General features: G+C 51.9%; 1 long non-coding RNA gene across 1 annotated transcript; it reads left to right on the top strand.

Moving 5' to 3' along the window:
- Window positions 1,154–7,637, top strand: LOC106504551. The gene is made up of 3 exons (XR_001298113.2): window positions 1,154–1,262; window positions 5,571–5,757; window positions 7,397–7,637. It is a non-coding gene; the product is annotated as an uncharacterized LOC106504551 (long non-coding RNA).

Here is a 14,216-nt window from a genome sequence, read left to right as displayed (position 1 = left end):
TGACCTAGGAAGCTGGTAACATCGCTTGTCTTTGGGAAGAGGAGCCTGGCTGCTCCTCTTTCCTAGCTTTTGAATGGTGAGCCCTGTAAATGCATATGACCTAGTCACCAAATTCCTACATCATTTTGTAAAAACCCTCATTGAAATTGACCTTGAATGCCTGCAGGAACGCACACCCCTGCAGGAACCTGGACAGGCACACAAGCCCATCAGCACAGCCCAGCATTACGCAGGAGCGCCGGGCTACTTTTCATGTGAAGTCACCGCACCGTGTCACGGCCCAAAGGAGGTCACTTGTTCCGAGCCGACTGTCCTGCGGGGGTCACTGCTCACTAGCCCTGCCTTCTGGCCTTGGGTTGGGGCTGCAGCCTTGATTCCATGTGCCACAGGGGATGCCAGGCTTTCGGCTCCAGCAGAGAGAACTGAACACCTGCCACCAGATATGGAGGCTTGAGGGGTCACAGACCTGGATGGATGCTGCTCCCCACCTCCACGCCCGGAGGCTGCTCGGCCCAGACCATGGGAGTGCGCCCTGCACCACTGCACCTCCTCCAAATCCAGACCTGGTTCCGGGAAGTCCAGAGGGGAGACAGCTCACTGGGAAGCTCACCCCTCCAGCCGAGACTTCTTCCCCAGCAGAGCCTCACGGCGGGATGACTGACAGCGGGCTTAGCCCCGCCCGCTGGGGGCGTGGCCTCGCCCTCCGCTCCGAGCAGGACTGGAACTGGTGCGTCTGGCCGTCTGGCCCGAGTTCAAGTGCGTGCGCTAACTCCCCCGCTCACTGCTTGGGGAGGAAGTGAAGGCTGGAAGAGCGACTCAGCAGCAGCGGGCCGAGGAGCAGGCAGACGCACGTGGCAGACCGGGGCCGCGTGAGAAGCCCTGGGACTCGTGCCGTGCCGTCGGCTTGCCAAACCCAGTCCTGGCAGGGGTGGGGTTCCCACCGAGAGAGAGGCCCTCGAAGGCGCGGGCCCACCTAATTAATTTCAAGTGTTTGGGGAAATCAGAGAAAAATTGCTGAAGACAAATCCCAGACCTCCCATTGGACAACTGCTCCCCCTGCTCATGGTCCCCTTAAGTCTAGTTCCCATGCAAATGCGGGCCTCCAGCCCCTCTCCTCGTGGGGAGGAGCGGGGGAGGGCGCTCGGTCCACCCTCCCTCCCTGCCCGAAGCGGCCCCTGGAGGAGGTCTCCCCGCTCCGGGCCTCAGACTGGAAGAGCACGGCGCCCCAGGCTGCCATTGTCCCCGTCCCCGGGGGCAAACAAGTGAGTTCCTGGGCTTCTCGCGGTGTGACCGGCTGGGGGGACAGGCTCCTCGGCCTGCGTGACGGCGGGGGTCCCGGCTCCGGGAGGCCGGTCCAGGAGCACAGGGCAGACACTGCATGCTGGGCACGGTCCTGGATCCTGGGGAAAGGACAGGGCGTGGGACAAAATGTTCCTCTGCCGTGCAACTGGCAGAGGACACGCGCCGCAGAAAACCAGTCAACAAGCAAGACTGATAAAGAGAAAATGACAAGCCTTAGTGCAGGAAAGCCTGGAGTCACTGGAGGGGACACAGAGGAGGTGACGGGCCACAGCGGGGCAGGGTGGTGTGAGGAGAGGGGAGCCCGCAGGAGGAGGGGACCTCAGGGCAGAGGGAGGAGAGCATGTGCACAGGTCCTAGATGAAAATGAGCCGGAATGTTCCAGAAACTGGGAAAAACAAAAACAAAACAGACGCCTGGGGCAGAGTGAGCCAGAAGAAGAGGGGAGCCGGAGAGGCTGGAGGGGGCTGGAGGGGAGGGAGAGGTGCAGGGGTTTTAGCCCAGGGACAGCCGGTCACCCTAGCAAAAGTGGGAAGAATGAACTCAGGCCGCATTGAATTTAAAATTTCCAAAAAAATAAAATAAAATAAAATTTCCAGTCCCTCAAGTTCCTGTCGTGGCGCAGTGGTTAATGAATCCTACTAGGAACCATGAGGTTGCGGGTTCGATCCCTGGCCTCACTCGGGTTAAGGATCTGGTGTTGCCATGAGCTGTGGTGTAGGTCGCAGACGCAGCTCAGATCTGGGAACTGGTGTTGCTGTGGCTGTGGCGTAGGCCAGCGGCTACAGCTCCAATTAGACGCCTAGCCTGGGAACCTCCATATGCCACAGGTGCGGCCCTAAATAGGCAAAAGACAAAAATAAAAATAAAAAGTCCAGTCCTCAGAAATGAAAAAATAAACCACGGACTGGGGGAGGATGTCAGCCATTCGCATGGCCAACCAAGGCGAAGAATTACGTATACAAAGAAGGTCTACAAATCAGTTTCAAAAAAAAATTTTTAAAGTTGGGGAGTTCCCTAGTGGCCCAGCAAGTTCCCTGCAGCAGCCCGGGTCACTGCTGTGGTGAGGGTTCGATCCCTGGCCTGGGAACTTCCACATCCCGAAGGTATAGCCAAAAAAAAAGTTGGAAACAGTACAAAGGAAAGACTGTGAACGGGCTTTTCACAGAGGAAGAAATACTGACCATCCCCAAACATATAAAAAGATGTTCTGCCTTGCAAATAACTGAGAGATGCAATTTGATGTCCATGGGTTCCAGAAGTTTCGCAGGGCCCAAAGGGGGCACACATCCCATCAGGAAGCAGTTGTGGTTATTTAAGAATGATGGAGGATAATGTGAGAAAAAGGATGTGTGTATATGTACGACTGGGTCACGTTTTGTATGGCAGAAATTGACAGAACACTGTAAATCAATCATAATGAAAAAATTTTTTAAAGAAACTTCTGGAGTTCCCATTGTGGCACAGCAGAAACTAATCCGACCAGGAACCATAAAGTTGCGGGTTCGATCCCTGGCCTTGCTCAGTGCGTTAAGGATCCTGCATTGCTGTGAGCTGTGGTGTAGGTCGAAGATGCGGCTCGGATCTGGCATTTCTGTGGCCGTGGTGTAGACTGGCAGCTATAGCTCCAATTCGACTCCTAGCCTGGGAACCTCCATATGCTGTGGGTGTGGCCCTAAAAAGAAACTTCTACACGTAGAAAAGAATATAATCAGAATGTGTTTTTCAACTTATATGTATTATTTCTTTCGGATGGCTACTAAGACCTCAGAACATATATGTGTATCAGGTAATTTGGTTCTAATACTTAATAAACAGAACTGGGAGGTATTTCTCTTGCTTGAGGGGCGTGTGAGAAATTCTGAGACACTAAGCTTGCCTTGAACTGAGAAAGTGTGGGGAGCTCTGGGTCAGAGAAGATGGGCTTTTAGGAAAAAGGCTGTGAGTTTTTTCCCCCAGGTTCGTAGAAGGCAGGATTCCGTGAGTCAAGGAGAAGGTTCTGCTGGGGGCATGATGGGACACCCCACAGGTGTATTCCTGGGGGCCATTATAGACCCTCGAAGATCCCTGCAAGCTCCTTCCCCCCTCTTCAGGAGGGTGCAGACACAGTGCGACAAGGTCTGACGGGCTCAGAGGTAATGGCCCAGGCCCTACATAGCAGACTGAATTTTAACCCCCCCGCCAAGCCAAGTCCTGATGCCCAGAATCTGTGAACAGGCCCTTACTTAGAAGTAGGGGTCTTCACAGCTGGAATTGTGTTGAGACTCTCAATGTGAGCTCATCCTGGGTTTAGTGTGGACCCTAAATCCATCACTGGTGTCCGTATTTGAGAAAGACAGAGGGAGACTGGAGGCCCAGAGAGGCCCAGGGGAGACAATTGGAGGACAGAGATTGGAGCGATGCCGCCACAAGCCAAGTCATGCTGGGCGCCTCCACTCCCCAAGGGCCCTCTGAGGCAGCACAGCCCTGATGGATGCCACTTCTGGCCCCAGACCTGGGAGAAAACAAATTCCCATTGTTTTAAGCCACCCCATTGTTGGTAACCTGTGTGGCAGCCCCAGGAAATTAACCTTGGCCAGTGCAGGGGGTCTGCCAACAGTGGACCTACCCGCCATCCAGAAGCGGGAGACAGGGCTTTGTTCAGAATTCAGGATGAGGCCATCGCATAGTAACTACCAGCAAACCAACCAACTGTGTCATGTACCATTAACAATTCTGACCTTGGCATAGTGACCTTGGCATTAGTGGCCTCCTGATGTGAGCTCACATTATTATTATTATTACTATTACTACTACTATTGCACAGCCTTCCTAGGCATATAAAGAGACAAAGAGCAGCAGGGAGGAGCCCTGTGCTGGTTCCCATTCCACCTCCACTGTTCTGTGCAGTGTGGTCATGGATCTGTCATTTCCCCCGCTGGCTGCCCATTGGCCCATGTATTGATGGCTTTGCAGAGAAATAATTTAGCAATTAAACCCTTAAAATCCATCTGCACAAGACCCTAGTATATGTTTGTAAGCCACAGACCACTCTGAGTCACATCACCATGGTGACGGCATCTCATCCTGGGGGAGGTGGACGTGGTTCCTGGATGTATCAGTCAGCTAGGGCTGCTGTAACAAAGTACCACTCACTGAAGAGCTTAAACAGCCAAAACACATCATCTCACAGCTCTGGAGATCAGATGTGAGAGACCAAGGAGTCAGCAGCATTGGTTCTGTCCGAGGATGTGAGGGAAAAATCTGTCCTGCTTTTCTCCCAGCTTCTGGAAGCCTCAGGTCTGGTTCACAAATGGTTTTCTATGTCTCCATGCCGTTTTCCTTCTGTGGGTGTCTCTGCGTCCAAATTTCCCCTTTATATTAGGATTAGGGGACCGCCCCATGACATCATTTAAGTCAATTACCTCTATAATGAGTTTCTCCAAAAGGTTTGCACTCTGAGACCTGGGGGAGGGGGTGGGTCAGGACATCAGTATCTCTTCTGGGGGCACACAGTTCAACCCGTGACACTGGAACAGCAACAGCAACAAGCTAGAGGGCATGGATCCTTCCAGGGAACAGCCAACATTATCACGGGGGAGGTGGGGGCCAGGGTAAAGAAGACTCAAGGGTGGCATTTGTCACATTGTCCTGATGAGAGGTCAAGTGCACAGCTGCACTGCCTGGCTTCATCCTTTACCCACGAACCCAGGCAATTTTCCTAAACCCTAGGAGCCCCAGTTCCTTTTTCTGCCATGAAAGAACTAAAGTTGTGGTCCCCATCCTAAGGGAGGCTGTGAAAACCAAGAAGATGCGTCTAAACGCCCATTGCAGTGGGGCACCCTGGATGACCTGGAGCTGTTATTACTGTCTGTGTCCCCAGTTTCTGGCACATGCTAGGTGTTCCATTCGTGTGTAGGGAATAAGTGCAAGTGTCAGAATATAGAAATGTAAACCGACACATTGGCATGATTTTTATAAGCTTAGAGACGACCGATCAGCTTCCTTGCAGATGGAATTAACCAACGTGGCTGGTGAATTGCAAAGATCGCCAGCGCTGGTGTGGGTTTTCACCAGGGACGTCTTCCGTAGGAGAAGGCGGCTCCAGATTTCTCCCACCGTGGAGACTGGTAAATGTTTTACACTTATTTACAAGGCAGAGCAATTATGTATAATTATTCCATAATGCAAACACATTATGAATACTTACAGCACCCCTTCCCCCCCTCCTCCTAAGGAATCTGGCTGAACTGTGTGTGGAAGAGATTTTGTGTAATTGAAATTTGGAACAGGTGTAGGAAGGAGAAAGCACCGTCCGGATGGAGCTGAAGGAAGCTGCAGTAAGGTCTTTTGTTAAAATTGGAAAGCAGTCCTAGGAAGGACGGGGGAAGGACTCTGCCGTGGAAGAAACCAGCAGAGGATCAAACACGATGGGCGGAGAAATGGAGCCCTCCAGTGAAGAGGTCCCCACGCCCCCAGGTACAGCACCGCCACTCCTAAAGTATCTCCATTCGCTCCCTGCTCCCTGGCCTGCCTTCCCGACTAGAAGGGAGAATCTGGGGTCTTGCTCACCAGTGGGTCCTTGTAGTCACAGTACCCCCAGGAGGGCAAGGCACACAGTAGGCAGTCAATAAATGCCTGTTAAATAAGCAAGCGAGAAGTTCCCACTGTGGCTCAGCAGGTTAAGAACCCAACATAATTCCATGAGGATACAGGTTTGATCTCTGGCCTCACTCGGTGGGTTAAGGATCTCGAGATGCTGTGAGCTGCTACACTGCAGATGCAGCTCAGATCCCATGTTGCTGTGGCTGTGGCTGTGGCATAAGGCCTCAGCTGCAGGTCCGATTTGACCCCTAGCCTGGGAACTTCCATATGCCACGGGTGTAGCTGGAAAAAAAAAAAAAATCGAGTGAATCAAGGAATACATCACTCCCTGAAGGGAAGGAACAGGGGCAAGGAATCCACATTAAACGTGCACTTACTATGTGGCACAGTCACACCGTCGTGTCCACTCTCATGACCCCTCTTGGGGGTGTGGGGGTTGACTCCCAGTGCCCAGGTGAGGCACATGGGGCTCAGAACACTAAGATCACACAGGTACAAAGCTGTGGAGATGAGAGTCTCGCACAGGCCTGGGTTCTGTCCGCTGCCCCCCACCTGTCTCCTACATCGACACCTTGATAAAGGGGGCACGCTGTGTGGGTACCCAGAGCATCAGAAATCCCACACCTGTACAGCAGCGCCCTGATCAAAGGGGCCGGCAGACACAAAGCTCTTTTCATAAAAGGAAAGGGGATCCGAGTAGCCAGGGAGGCCATTCATCCGGGGAGCTCATTTTTCCGACAGCTGAGTGGGAACGTGAACTAATTGACCTAATTGAGCCTGAACTTTGACTTGGCCTAATTCTATGTGAGCGACCATAGTTTGCCATCTGTCCTGGGTCTGGTCCTCGGAGGACCTCCAGGGGCAGATCTCATCTCCCCTCGCTTGGCCTTGACATTCAAACCCTGTCTGTTCTCACTTAAGAAACAATAACACCATTCATGCCCCAGCCCTCACGGCTGGCTGGACAGTCGCCTGCCCTCCATCTGAGAGTCGGGTAAGGACGGTCACTTTAAAGTGAGTGAAGCCAATAAAAGCCCTCATAGACAGAGAACATTTTAATTAGGATGCGACAGAGGAAACCCATGCACCTTCGCCCTAAGTGTCAACTGGAGAAGCCCCATGGACAGAACATAGACTTGGGAGTCAAGGCTGTGATGGACCCCAGCTCTCTCTGTCCCGGCTGTGTGATCTTGGACAAGATACCTTACTTCTCTGTTCAGCAGCCTTAGCTATAAAAATAGCCCCTTCCCCATGGAGTTACAGAAGATTTAATTTAATGGGATAATGTATGTAAATCACCTCGGATCTGACACAGAATGAGCTTCTTACACAGTAGGTATTATTGTTAGCAGATGACTTAAGCTCTTAGCAAATGTGTCTTAAGCCAAAGAAGTCTCAGGAACACGCAGCAAATCTTTGTTGAAATAAGCTCTTTGCAGAACTCATACAGAAAGTCAGTTCATCATACGGTTATAGGAAAACTTCGAAGTCATTTGATCTGTTCACTTTACAGATGGAGAAACCAGGGACCAGAAAAAAGGGCAGACCAAGGCCACCCAGTGGGACAATGGCAGAGCCAAGAATGGAACCCCAATCCCTGAGGTCTCCCTCTTTGCTTCCCCAGCTCTATACATTGTGTATCAGTCACTGCTGCTGCATAACAAATATTCCTCCAAAGGCAGTGACTTAAAACAACCACCAGCATTGAAACTGACACAGCACTGTAAACCAACTACACTTTAATACAAAAATTTTTTAAAATGAAATAAAACAACACCACCACCATCATGTTCTTACCTGTATTCATTTGCTGGCAGCCAGAACCAAATACCACAGACTGGGGACCTTAGACAACAGCAATTTATTTTCCCATAGTTCTGGAGGCTGGAAGTCCAAGCTCAAGGTGTCAGAAGGTTTGGTTTGTCCTGGGGCCTCTCTGCTGGACTTGCAGACAGCCACCCCCTCACTGTGTCCCCCGATGGCCTTCCCCCTGTGCACCTACATCCCTGGTGTCTCTTCCTCTTCTTTTTAGGGCACCTGTCTGGCTGGAACGAGGGCCCCACCTTATGACTTCATTTAACCCTGCTCGCTTCTTAAGTTTCATCTCAGACTTGTGGGTGGGGGGGAGGGGGGGGGATCGGGCTTGGCTTATCAAACCTAGAATAGATACAAGGAATGCTGATAATGAGAACTATGTTAATACTCATGTCGCAAAAAAAGGTAAAAACTGTAATGCAATGTATACTAGGATAACCTGACTTGCTGTACATAGGAAATAAAAAAAAAAAAAAAAAAAAAAGTTCTCATCTCCAAATACGGAAGATTAGGGGTTAGAGCTGCAGCACCTGAGTTTGCAGGAGGGGGGCATGATTGAGCCCGCGGCAGGATCTCTCGCTGCTTCTGCAGGTCAGTTTGAGGGGCTCAGCGGTCTGCTAAGGGTTGCAGTCAGAGGGTGGCTGGGATGGAACAGCAGCCGGAGGGGGGCGGACGGAGCCTCTGGGGACGGGCAGGCATTTCTTTCTCTTATAGGCCCGGGACTTTCCTGGATGGTCTTTCCATGAGGACTCGTTCGGCTTCCCCAGGCAGTGGGGCTGCTTCCCCAGCAGCGCAAGAATCCAACCCAAGTCATCTGCCGACAAGTGGGCAGAGGGACCATCAGGCGGGCATCACCCCTGCCTTCTTACGCTGGTCTCAAGGCACACGCTGTCCCGGATTGGAGAGTGTCCCCCAAATGCCTGTACACCCAGAACCTCCGCATTCCCTCTCTTTGGACGTAGGGTCTCTGCAGAGGCAATCAGTTAAAATGAGGTCCTGCGGAGGAGGGCGGGCCCTCGGTCCCATACGACGGTGTCCCTACAAGGAGAAGATGTCAGGCCCAGACCCAGAGCAGATCCAAAGGAGGAGGCCCCCCGGGTTTAAAGCGGAAAATCCAAGAAGAGGCAGGAGCTGAGACTCAAGCCAGTTTTATTGACCAACAGACCGGCCAGGAGCTCTGAGAGGGAACTCAGGCTCCCCACTGCTGAGGAGCAGTTAGTCAGGTAGGAAACGGGGTAGTTCCTATGTTAGCACAGGTTTGTTCTTGGGCTAAGTCGGCGTTCAAGGGTTAGGGGGAGCCGTCTCCTTGGGAGGCTGGGTAAGGGTTTGGGGTAGGGGGTGGGGGAAGTTGTAAAGACACATCCCAGGATAAATGACTGTTGAACTGGTCTCCAAAGCAGCTCATTGTTGAGGGTGGGATCAGCCTTCTAGACTCCAGGTCTCATCAGAGTCACGTCCCATTCCCCACCTACGGCTGGGAAGACAGACGCAGAGACCACAGCAGGTGCAGCCGCAAGGAATGCCGAGGACCAGCGGCCACCGCCCAAAACTACGGAGAGGCAGGAGGAGTCCCCCTAGGGCCTTTGGAGGGAGCACAGCCCTGCCGACCCCTGTGAACTGCGGGCTTCGTGGATAAACACAGGAGCATAGATTCCCATGGTTTTTTGTTTTTTGTTTTTGTCTTTTTGCTGTTTCTTGGGCGGCTCCCGCAGCATATGGAGGTTCCCAGGCTAGGGGGTGAATCAGAGCTGTAGCAACCGGCCTATGCCACAGCCACAGCAACGAAGGATCCGAGCCGCGTCTGCAACCTACACCACAGCTCAGGGCAATGCCGGATCCTTAACCCACTGAGCAAGGGCAGGGACTGAACCCTCAACCTCATGGTTCCTAGTCAGATTCGTTAACCACAGCACCACGACGGGAACTCTTAAATTCCCATGGTTTTAAGTCACCCAGTTTGGGGACTTGTCATGGCAGCCCCAGAAAACGAAGGCACAGGCCCACTCCGTTTCAAAGGGAAGATTCCAGTCTGCAGGGAAAGTGGCAAAGTTCTAGAAGAGCACAGGAGATCTCGTGGGGACCACCTGGGAGCACTACCTTCTGCCATAAACTCTGCGCCAATTGCAAGGGGGCCTTAAGTCCCAGGCCTCCAGAAACCTCCCGAGCCCAGCCAAGCTCTCTGGTGTGGACGGACCACCTCCATCCTGGGGAGCTCCCGACGATACCTGACCTGGGGCAGGAGGGGAGGCTGGCGGGGGTGCGTGGAGAAGCTGGGTGGGGGGCGGGGGGATGGCCTCTGGACCAGCAGGAAGCAAAGTAGACTCAAGTGCCCCCTCCCGTAAGAAGCAGCACAAGGATGGAGGAAGTCAGTCTGCTCACACCCCACGTTTCTGTAACGGCTCCTCTCCAAGCTCAGCAGCGCCCCGACCCAGGCCAAAAGGCCAGACGTCACGTCCACCTGCCCCACAATATCCCTTCATCCCCCTGAAGCTGTTTTCCTCCTATTTAACCCCCCCCCTGCTTTGGGCCACTGTAATATGCAGTACAATGTATTTTTTTCTGGGAAGAACAGCTTTTTTCTCAGTCTGACAAAGCACCTTCCACTTAAACTCACCCTTAACCACAGGCAAGGACTATTTCACTTCGAGTCAGTATTATGTAGAGTGTTATTCATTACTTTTTATTATTTCCAGCAATATGTTTTCTATCAATGCGCATCTTTTGTAACTTTTTTAAAAACACGATTGAATTCTTCTCTCCTGCCGTATTGCTGGAGAACATGCATGTCTTTGACTTCTTGGGGAAAAAAAGCAAAATGGAATTGAATCAAGGCTCTTTTTCCTGGGCCCGTCCTCAGGATTTACCCAGACCCCCCCCCCCCCGCTTCCTCCACCTGCCTAACAAAAACAGATGCTCTGGGGCCACAGGGCAGGGCGCATCTTCCTGGTTGTCCCACGCTTTGGGCCACGCAAGCACGAGTCTGAGAGGAATTTGCTGGCTCTGGACACACACCCCCATCGGAGGACCGGCTTGCTCTGATCAAGGGAGCAGTTACAAGCCTTGACAAGCGTAAGCAGGGGGCGAGGGGGACTGATGCCCAAGAGATGGTTCTGATACAGGGGGGTGAGTATTAAATTATGTGCAAGTTCAAAGCCAGGGAGGCTTCTTGGAAGAAGTGATCTTTGAGCTGATTGGAAAGAAGAGCGACGGCAGCTTGCTCACCAAGGGACATTGATGGAGCATGAACACCAAACTCAGAGGACTGGGCCAGGGTTGCCCTTGTACCACGGCCCTGAGGAGAGATACACAAGGACTCGCTTGGGTCTGTCTACCTTTAATTTTCTCTTTAGGGCCGCACCCGCAGCACATGGCAGTTCCTGGGCTAGGGGTCGAATAGGAGCTGCAGATGCCAACCTACAACACAGCCACAGCCACACTGGATCCCAGCTGCAGCTGTGACCTACACTGCAGCTCACGGCAACACCAGATCCTTAACCCACTGAGCAAGGCCAGGGATTGAACCCACATCCTCACGACACTATGTTAGAGTCTTAACCTACCGAGCCACAGAGGGAACTCTAGGTCTGTCTCCCTTTAAACCCTGGTCCTTCCTGCTATATCCCAATACCCTGCAGATATTCGAGGTAAAATCACCACTGTGGCACAGATACCATCAAAAGGGAAGCAGGCTGAGTGGGGGGAGATGGACCTCAAACATCTCCCTGTAACTGGAGTTCAAGGCAGAGGGGAGAGAGGGAGGTAGGGGGCAGGGGCCCTGTTCAAGTGCTGACAAGTCTATCCTGACCCCTGTACAGAAAATGCAGCCACACCCCCATCCTGGCAAGGCCATTCCATTTCCAGCCAAGGTTCAGGATAAATCCTAGCTCACACCTGCAATTGCTCACCAGTCAGGCAGCTTCACTTTGCTTTTGGCCGTTGTCTCCATCCAACACCATGAACATCTCATATTCATGTCACGGCTTGTGGTAGCTGCTTTCCTGAGGCACTGGACTGGTCCCCAGAGGGTCTGAGCAGGGCTGGGACATGCTCAGATCTGCAGGAGTGGGTGATGGCTAGGAGCCAAGCTGCCAGGGTGTGACTCCTATCTGCAATAAGCCAGCCCTGTAATTTTGCACAGGTCACTGAATCTTAGCTTCTTCAGGTGCAAAACTGGGATGAAAACAATACATCTTTCATAGTGTTTTGTGAGCAAGGAATGAGTTAATACACGTGAGGATCAAAGCACTGCCCAGCACTTAGTAAATGCTATAGAAGTGTTGGCCATGTATCAGTCAGTGTTTGCTGTGTAACAAATCCAAAAAGATTAGTGACTTCAAATGGCAAAATCATTTATTTAATGCATGATTCTGTCCTTTGGCAATTTGGATGGACCTCAACTACAAGGTTCTTCTGCTGACCTGGCTGGGCTCACTGGTGTGTGTGCTGGTGATCCGTGACCTCACTCCCATGTCTTTCACAAGGGGCCCTGGGCGTGTGTCTCTCTCATCTTCCCACAGGCTGTCTCAGGCTTTTTCACATAATTGCAGCCATGAGGTTCCCCAAAGCAGCAAGAGAATCAAGCCCGAAGCAAAGCACTTTCCAAGCCTCTGTTTGTATCATTTTGCTAATATCCTACTGGCCAAAGCATGTCCCATAGCCACCCCAGCTTCAAGGAGTAGAGAGAGACTTCACCTCTTGATGGAAAGGGAAGAATTTGTGGCTGTTTTTGCGATCGACCACTGCCCCTATTTTTTTCAGAAATGCCAAAGTCCTCTAAAGAGAACACAGAAAGCCTTTACCAAAGGCCAGATTTGATGGAAGCCCAGGAGTCCTTCTGGGCTTGAGAAGTGGGAAAGCAGCCTCCGCTACCTCTTAATCCTACTTCCCAAGCCTCCGTCATGAAAAAGCAGTTATTCTGAGTGGCAAGTGAGCTAATGCCAGAACTTGATTTCTGCTCTGTCTCAAATGGTCCTTAAACTTTGGGGGATCGGGATGGGGATGTGGGGTGGGGGTGGGGATGGAGGTGGGGAATAGGGGTGGAGCTGGGGCTCAGAGAGACCCTCTTTCAGGGGGTGGTGCCGCTGCACAGTCCGGGCTGTCAAAGCCCCCTCTCACTTAGTGCCTTCTCAAACAATAATTTGAAATCAACGAATTCTGCGCTAACATACTCCTCCCCCATGATTACTGAGCTCTAGACATGGAGAAACAGACATTTCTCAGCTGCGCCTCCATCAGCGATTGCCATTATTGCATAATTGGGGATATCCAAAGCAACAGAGGGCCTGGAGCTGCCAGGACCAAGCTCCCGCTCAAAGAACACCCTGAGTTCAGCGGCTGGGTGTCGGGAAATGTGGGTAATCGAGACTAAAGACTGTTCTTCGGAGCTTTCTAATTTTCTGCAGTTAGTTCCTTTCCATTCTGCAGTGGGGTCCTTCTGGTAATTGACTTTCAAATACTACTCATTACACACCGCACTTAAACGGGAGTGTTTCTGGCAGAGCTGAGAGGCACAACTGATCTAGAGGTGGGTTTCATTTGGGGAGCCAGCTCTGCATATCTGGGGCACCCTCCAACAGTGCTCAAGAAACATGAGCCCAAGAGATACCGTCACACAACCGTCTGTGTATAGAAGTCATGGCATCGAGTTCCTGCTGTGGCTCAGTGGGTTAAAACCCAACACAGTGTCTGTGAGGATGTGGATTAGATCCCTGGCCTCGCTCAGTGGGTTAAGGATCTGGCGTTGCCCCAAGCTGAGACATAGGGGCAGCTTGGATGCAGTGCTGCTGTGGCTGTGGTATAGGCTGGCAGCTGGAGCTCGGATTCAACCCCTAGTCCAGGAACTTTCATATGCCACAGGTACGGTCCTAAAAAGAAAAAAAAAAAAAGAAGTCATGGCATAATCTGCTGGGGTGGATTGCAGCCACGCACCTGATCACAGAATCCCCACATCTTTTCTCTCACTTTACAAGATCCAGTGAGTTTAGGACAAATGATAAATGGAGGAAACGGAGGCTCATTGAAGTGGGACTAGCCCTTCCCCGTGCATTTTATTGCACATCTACTGTATGCCAAGCACTGGAAATACAGACATGGATAAGGTACAAGTTTCACAGCCTGGAGGCAGGGTGAGGAGAGACCCAGAAATCAAATCATAGTGATGCAGTGGAAAAGTCTGCATGACAGATATTTGTACAGATGCAAAGTGGGCAGAGAGGGAAGTAACTGGTGGAAGAGATAAAAGTCAAATTGAATATTGAAGGATGTCTCGGACTGAGCCTGGTGGAGAGGGGGTTAAAGTACCCCAGCTGGAGCAGCAAACAAATGTGCTGCCTATTGCAGGGAAGGAGGAAATTCCAAGACCCGCATGCCAAGGACATGCCAAGGTGGACTGACCTCAGGTCCCTGGATGACTTTCTCGTTTTGGTGGGCGTAGGCACCTGACTGTTTTGCAAATATATACTTCCGAGCTTGCCCCCATGATGCCCCCATGGGAAGGCGCATGCTCACTCACTGGGGCT

Source organism: Sus scrofa, chromosome 7 (assembly GCF_000003025.6).
Source record: "Sus scrofa isolate TJ Tabasco breed Duroc chromosome 7, Sscrofa11.1, whole genome shotgun sequence".
Lineage (NCBI taxonomy): Eukaryota > Metazoa > Chordata > Mammalia > Artiodactyla > Suidae > Sus > Sus scrofa.
The sequence above is the reverse complement of the archived record's forward strand: the minus strand, read 5'-3'. Positions and strand labels throughout refer to the sequence as shown.